An 8247-nucleotide genomic window follows, 5' to 3' on the forward strand; every position below is an offset into this window, starting at 1 on the left:
CAGGGTAAAAACATTTGAGAATCATATTGCTTTCATCTGAACAAATTTGGAGCTAAATGATGTATGTATGATTAAAATAAACTTGATGTTCATCATGGCTTTCTAAGGGGTTTCAAAGTTTAAAAAAAAAAATACTCTGTATATTTTATTTGCAAAGTTTCAGGACAGAAAGCCTCTTCTGTAGCACAGACAGTGTTATATCAACTACTGTTCATAGCAGTTAAGGGTTGGCGTTAATTATGCTATTATAATTACATCTCATTAACGGACACGTACTCGTGAACAGGTGTAATTCATCAAGTTAAAATGAACAATTTTTGTGCAGTTAAGAGAGTTTGGTGAATCTGACTTAGAAAACCTGTACAAGAAAATCTCAGAGGATAATAATCCCAACATGTTCCTGCATCGGACCCAACGTCAGACTAAACAATGATAGTAAATAAATCCAGTCTGATTATTAGCTGTAGAATAAGAGAGTTGGTTTATGGTCGATCAGAACCGGATCATACAACATACTGACCGACCACATCGGAAATCAAATGTCTATATAGTTGTTTAGGGTAGTGAACGCAACACTCAAAGGTGCCTCCAGAGTGTATAAATCTGAAAACACCAGCTTGGTGTTGTTTTGTGTACGGGGACATTTCATTGGAAGAGGAAGAAGAAGTAACAGAACAACAATAAAAACGATGGCGGATGGTTTCATGCAAGTGTTGTTCTTTTTATTGTCTACTTTGACAGCTTGTTTAGAGTTAAACGTAACTATTCACTAACATTTCTCTCACTGAAATTGTTTTAGTCTGCTTGCAATAAACAAAATGTCAGGAAGCTGCTGCCAAAATGGAAACAGTACACCGTTTCTTCTTCACTGGTTTTCTGTGGCTGACTTGCTCGTCTGTCCTCTGCACATGCTCAGTAGGAGGAGTATTTTCAGAAACAAACTGAAAGTCCTGCTGTGGATGCGTGTCGTCTTTGCTCGAAAACGGCATTTAGCCGGCTTAAAGGAAACGTGGTGTTAGTGTCGCACTTTGTTGTTCACAAATAAAAGTGACAGAAATAGTTGAAGTGTGAAGAGTGAAAAGGAGAGCTACAGAGAGAAGATGAACCTCTGGCTTCTTTCTCACCTCTGCAGAGCAGCGCTGTGTGAAGTTTGGTGTGAATGTCGGCTCAACTGTTCCAGACATTCTGCCTCTGAAGGATTATATTGGCCCTTAACTATGGAAACAAATAACATCATTAATATTTTGAGCTTGTGAAACAGTTTGTGAATGTGTAATAAAGTTCTGTTTTTTACCATTATTATCTACAGCATCCTCAAGTCCAATTAAACCCACCGAGGTCGCAGGAAAGTCCGAAAATTCACGACCTGCAGGGAGACGAACACAACAGAACCATCTGCCTTCTGATTGGACAGATTGACTCTGCTTTTGACCAATCAGATTCAGTTATAAAAACAGGGTCAAAATTAGTACTCATAACTTTCAGCTTGCAGCTTGTAACTTCAGTGTCGCACACAAAGGAAGGAAATTTGTTTTTCTGTCTCTCTCAGACTTTGTGAAACCTCACTGTTGAAAAAATTCCTGCACAAATTTGAAAAACACAAACAGAAAATATTTCTACAGCTACAAAAACTTTTTACACATTTGCAGATTATATCTGTGCACATGAAACTTTCTCACACATGCGCAAAATATTTCTACAGCTGCAAAACTTTATTACATATTCACAAACCATTTCACAAACCCAAAATATTAATGACCATTATTTGATTCCATAGTTTTTGTTTCAGGCCCGACCTGCCAGAATAAAATGTTGGTATTGTACATTTCTGCAAACCACAGATTTGTCGAATATCTACTTTTCAACATGTGTAATATGTATCATATCAACATTTCTGAAGTGACACATGACATCTACATGAGCTGATGTTCTTATTAGGAGGAGGAGGGGTTGGTGGATTATTTGGAAGTTTGTTGGCAGAAATCAATGCCCACTTCCTGTTTTCCTGGCAAGAAAACCAGGTGTTTTTAGTGAGACGTCGGGACATTTGCAGCCGTTTTTATTCTATTTTTTATTTTATTTTAACCCAAACCACGATCTCTCCCTAACTAAGTGGTTTTTGTGCCTAAACCTAACCAGACCTTAACCACAGCGTCGTCACATCATAAAACATCATTATTCAACGGATAACGGCCGACATTGAAACATAGACATTCAACGTATCCGTGGTTTGCAGAAACGTACAATGCCGATGTTTTGTTCTGGCGATCGGGTTGTTCAGGCTTCAGCTTTTAGTCATTGTGCACATCCATGATGAGATGTGTGTGTAGCAACAAGACCAAAACCTCAGGCTTTTTATCTTTTAGTACATTTCACCATGAGGATGTTATAAATCTTTATCAAATTAGATCTTTACTGTATCTCTCCTAAATGTTGTTTTGAACACAACTTTTTGGTCGGATTTTTTAAAACGGCGAACACTTTTCTCATCTCTGAGTCAGGCCTGTAATCACATGCTCACATGCTGTTTACTGAGATAACAAGCAACTTTTTGCCAGGAAGTCTTAGCTGTAGCTTCATCTCAGGATGACTAATATGTGCTTCAGAGGAAAGCGCTGACTCCATTCAGTTTACCTCCCTGCTCTCATTTAATCACTGAGTTCAAGAGGAGGAGAAGAAGAGCAGCTCACATTCGAGGGATGATACCTCACAGTGATCTTCCCTTATGTCTTTATGTATCTTCTGCCTAAAGGGATTTAGGGCGAGTTAAACATCTGCGCTGTGATTTTTAAACTCGTGTGCTATTCTTCTTCTCTTTTTCCTCCTGAGGCTCTGTGACAATGTGTGAAAAGCTAATTGCTGCTGACTTTATTCTAATGATATTCATGCCACAGGAGCAGCCGTGGCACAAACACCTTTACACTGAGATCAAAAGTAACAGTTGTTAGAAAACTTGTCAGCTGTTTGCTGCATGTGATGTCTGATTATAACGTTGTGGGGTGAAAACTAGACCTGGAATAAAAAAGCATTTCTGCCCTCAGTTGATACCAAATTCGAGAGCTAAGATTAGTTTTTCAGAAGTATAAAAATATTTGCTCTTTGAAGTTTTGAGTCCATGAGTTTGGCTGAATAAACAATAAAGTGTCATTACTGTCATAGTTTTATTCTTATTATTTTTATCCAGGTTATCCAGTGTCAGGTTCATTGCTACATGTGGGTTTTGAACAGTTTGTGCAAAATGTGATGAAAAATATAGAAAAAAAATATAGAGAAAATATAGAAAATTGTCAGCCTTATCCTTTGAAATCCCACTGACATTTGACATTATTCACTCCATAGGTTTAAACAAGGATGGTATTTGTTTTAAAAATGGTTTAATACTGTTGTTTAGTCCATATTTAGTTGTTTAGCACCCTTTAACACATCCCGTTTCCCACAAGCCCTTGACCATCTTGGTTTGACAGAAGGCTTGGCTGGATATGACACCAGGACTTCTGCTCCCTGTGAGGTGCTTTCCAAATCCAAAAACTCAAGGGCTGATTTGTAAGGAATGGATTAAACAGTGTTTGTATGCTAACGTAAATTGCAAATGTTAGCTGACAGGACCGCAGGGCTAATCGTCATTTGGTTTGTTCATTGTGATAAGTTTTGTTGCATTCAAGAAGCAAACTGAGTCCATTTACCACCAAGTCAAGTCAATTTTATTTATATAGAAGTTCTCTCTTTACAATATCATTTACAGAGACCCAACGTTCCCCCATGAGCAGCACTTGGTGACAGCAGCAAGGAAAAACTCCCTTTTAACGGCAAGAAACCTTGAGCAGAACCGAGCTCTGGGTGGGCGGCCATCTGCCTCGACCGGTTGGGTTGAGAGAGAGACAAGAAGAAGGGGGGGAGAGAGAGAGAGAGCAGGAGGAAAGAGAGCCTAGCAGAATATAAGTTCCACATAGAAATGCATAGTAATAATAATAATAATTGTAGCAGTGGGTGTTGAGCAGGATCACAGAGGCAGCAGGTGGTTTGCAATCATAGATCCAGATTCTACAGGTCTGGAGGCAGAAATACCTGCAGAGCCGACAGGAGGAAAGAGATGAGAAGGCACAAAACTACGGGAGAGAGAAGATGCCGAGTTAGTAACATGCGTTAATGAATGCGTACAGATGGAGAGGAGGAGGAGGAGGTGAGAGGAGCTCAGTGCATCATGGGAAGTCCCCCGGCAGTCTGAGGTCCAAGGTGAGCCTGGTCGGCCCTAACATAAGCTTTATCGAAAAGGAAAGTTTTAGGCCTACTCATAAAGGACAAGTGTGCAGGATTGGCAGAAATGGAATATAATATTTTTAAGTATGTTTTAATCACCTGAAAATAACAATCATTATGTTTTTATTACCTTAGAATGAGTCCTTTATATCTCCAGAGGGAGCAGGTCCTCGTCTACAGAGCGGCTGTCAGACTCAAACTGGAGGATGGCTCCACAGCAACAGTGTTTACTGTCATAGAAACATTTGATAAAACATAACATTTGATAAATTCAAGTGTGTGCTCTGGGTGATGATTGTACGCTTCCTGTGTTCATATGTGCGTGATGTCTGTTTGTGTTCTTGAACGAGTCTTTTATGGTTTTCGTCTCCTCTTTTCTTTGTGTGTCAATGTCAATGTGAAGCACCTGCATTAAAACAGGTGCTATATAAATAAAGTTTTACTTAATAAAAGACTAAAGAAACCAGAAAATATTCACATTTGAGAAGCTGCAACCATTTTTTTTTTCTTACAGAATGAATGCAAACGATTAATTGATTATCAAAATAGTTGGCAATTAATTTAATAGTTTGCAACATATTGATTAATTGTCGCAGCTCTCTTGATAATTATCACCTTGGCTCTGTGTGACTCTGTTCATTGTAAACTTACTCATCACTGGTGAGGATGATCTTACATTTTAACTTCATTTCCTCTCAGTTCCACATCTTCACTGTCACATCAAAACCAGCTGGTTCACGACCGTCAAACTTGATGAGAAGTTGTCAGAAGTTGTGTGTGACACTTTTCATTCTGGTATATTTAATTATAGTATGAAGTTAAGGACTGTTTTGTGGATCAAAGTGAAGCCGGGTGTCATTTTTCTCTCTGAGACACTTTTACTTTTTACACCAGAAGGCGTTCAGAGATGGAAGATGTCTTTCTGTCCCTGAGGGAGTTGAAAAAAGTGATGAAAACTCACTGACAGAAAACTACATCCAAGTGCAGTCATAGTACCAGCAGAAGTACTTAAAGTAGATGGATTAGCGGTTGTTATACTGTAGAAGTAACAGTAGAAGTAATACTAGTGGTAGTGCAAATAGTAACAGTCACAATATTAGTAGAACAGTACCAGCAGTGGTAGTAGAATAGTACTAGTAGCAAGTAGTAGTGCTAGTAAAATAGTAGTAATGTCAGCAGTTGTTGTCGTATTAGAATGATGGTAGAAGTAATAGTACTTGCAGTAGCAGCAGAATAGTGGTAGTAAAGGAAAGAAGTTAAAGGAGATGGATTAGCAGTTGTAATACTGTAGAAGTAACAGTAGAAGTAATACTAGTTTTAGTGCAAGTAGTAACAGTCACAATAATAATAGAATAATAGCAGCAATGGTGGTAGAATAGTGTTAGTAGTAGTAGAATATTACTAGTAGCATAGCAGTAGTAAAAGTAGCAGTAAAGCTAGTAAAATAATAATGGAAGTAAAAAAAGAATTATTGTAGAATGACAGTAGTAGAATAGTAGTAGTAGTAAAATACTAGCAGGGTTAGTATTAGTAGAATCGTGGCAGTAGTAGTTGTAGTAGCAGTTTCCTACTGTAGTAGTAGAAGAAGTAGCCTGTGGTAGAAGAATGGTACTCATAGTAATGTCAGTTTCATAGTGGTAGTACTATCAGCGGTCATAATAGTTGTACTAATAGAATGTATCAGTAATAGTAGAAGTTGTAGTGGTAGCAGTAGTACAGTTGTATCAGTAATCATAGTAGTAGTGCAACAGCAGTAGCATTGGTAGAAGAATGGTAGTCATAGTAGTATCAGTAATCATAGTAGTAGTTGTACCAGTGGTCACAAGGTGCAGCCTGGTCGCCAGAATAAAACGTTGGCATTGTACGTTTCTGCAAACCACAGAAACGTTGAATATCAACGTTTCAACACGTGAAATACGTAGCATATTAACATTTCAACAAAACGTATCAAATCAACATTTCTAAAACACATTTCTAAAGTGACGTAGTTCACATGAGATCTATATGAGCTGACTTTCCTATTGGGAGGAGGGGTTGGTGGATGGTTAGTAAGTTTCTTGGCAGCAAGTTGGAAATCAGCAGAGAAACCTCAAAACCAATGTCTGCTTCCCGTTTCAACCAACAAAAGTGGATTTTTTTTAGTGAGACGTCAGGACCTTTGCAGCCGTTTTCATTTTATTTTTTATTTTATTTTAACCCAAACCATGATCTTTCCCTAACCCTAACCAAATGGTCTTTGTTCTTAACCTAACCAGACATTAACCACAGCGTTGTCACACCATAAAACATCATTATTCAACGGATAGAAATGTTAATATGCTACATTTTGTAGAAACTTTGAGATGACACGTTTTGTTGAAATGTTAATATGCTACGTATTACACGTGTTGAAACGTAGATATTCAACATTTCTGTGGTTTGCAGAAACGTTCAATGCCAACGTTTTGTTCTGGCGACTGGGTTGCAAGGTATTAATACTGTAGTAGAATCACAGTGATAGTGACATTCACTCTCTCTGCCTCTCACACGTTGTATATCATCATTTGTGCATTATGGGTAAAGATATATTATGTTTGCAGTAAACATAGGTAGATGTCTTTCTGTTTTTTTTTCTTTGTTGTATTTCTTTTGTTGTTTTGTCACATATTTTAATAAACTAAAATAAAAATCAAATCAATCGCACATTCACTCCCTCTGCCGCCCTTGTTGACGCTGTAGGTGAACAACGTGAGCAACACTTTATGTGTAAATTCATACTGCTTGTTGAATCAAGAGCTTTGTACCTCTGCATGTTCACTCACCGTAAATGAGTCCACAGCTGCAACAGATTTATCCTCAAATGGGAAAAAAAAGCCTGAAAGTATTGAGAGCTGAAGAAGGGAAATCTGTGCAGTCATTGGGTTTCATCTATCGCAAACGGAATTTTTATTGTGATCGTCTCATAAAAAATAAAAAGTCAGAGAAGAATGAGAAGGCGTTATTTCAGTAGATTCATTAGAAGGTTGCTGTCTTAAAGGGGGTTTATTTTTATACTGTGATGATGTTGGATGTTAAACATGTTCAAGTTCCAAAATATGATGGACTCGAGCCGCCTCATGGATGAATTAAGGAGAACTAGATACCGAGAAAGATAACGCCCATATATTCCAAAAGTCATCTGTGTTTCCATGTTGCTTCCTCACACTTGCACGTTTTCAGACCCAAACAGCACATCCACTAGAGTCCTTCTCTGGCTTGTCCGAGACTTCCGCTGGCCGACTTCTGGTTGGCTCCTCGTTCACTTGAATAAAATAATGTAATCATGTGTATCTTTAAGCCTTTCCAAATGTTTTGGATCAAATTCTGATAGTAAAATGAGTCATGTCGTGAGGGTTGTAATGCTCAGAAAAATGTATTCACCATTTTACAGCCACTTCTAATGTTTGTATGTGGGGAAAACTGCCTTTTGGGCCAGAGTGCATCACGTGACAGACCCGGAAGTTGTGATTATACAGCCCAGCGATGTTGTTCGCGTCGTCCACTCACATATTTCAGATCAGATTCCAGCTCCAACGGATGTATTTGAGAAATTTATATTTCGAGTCAAGAATGAGAAAAAGAAGTGAAATCCTGCTACTACAGTTTGTTCATGTAGCCTCTGGAGCCAACAGAAGTCTGCTGGGAGGAAACTTCCTGAAGCTGAACCAATCAGAACAGAGTGGGCTCATCAGGAACCTGTTTCAGACAGAGGCTGAACTGAGGGGCTGAATAAAGGACCAGTAGAAGATAAATAAGGAGTTTTTAACTGTAAATCATGCAAATATATTCCAGTAGAGCCCCAGATTTAAAATACAGACGTGGAAATGTGCAGAATATGTTAACTTCAAAAGTGCATCTGAGCAACAAAAAAAAAAACAAATATCAATTAGCAATTTAATTACATTTTAGGGATTTTTTTTTTACTTTACTGTTTTATTGCTCTGTTTAGTAGTTAATTTGCAGGTCAGGCTG

The 8247-nt window shown here is 38.2% G+C and overlaps 1 long non-coding RNA gene across 1 annotated transcript; it reads right to left on the bottom strand.

Moving 5' to 3' along the window:
* Positions 1–722: 722 nt before the first annotated feature.
* On the bottom strand, positions 723–1385 carry LOC122988819. Its single transcript, XR_006404893.1, has 3 exons — positions 1295–1385; positions 1125–1215; positions 723–997 (listed from the first exon to the last, which is right to left on the bottom strand). It is a non-coding gene; the product is annotated as an uncharacterized LOC122988819 (long non-coding RNA).
* Between the last annotated feature and the right edge of the window lie 6862 nt (positions 1386–8247).

The sequence above is a fragment of the Thunnus albacares genome, chromosome 1, assembly GCF_914725855.1.
Source record: "Thunnus albacares chromosome 1, fThuAlb1.1, whole genome shotgun sequence".
NCBI lineage: Eukaryota > Metazoa > Chordata > Actinopteri > Scombriformes > Scombridae > Thunnus > Thunnus albacares.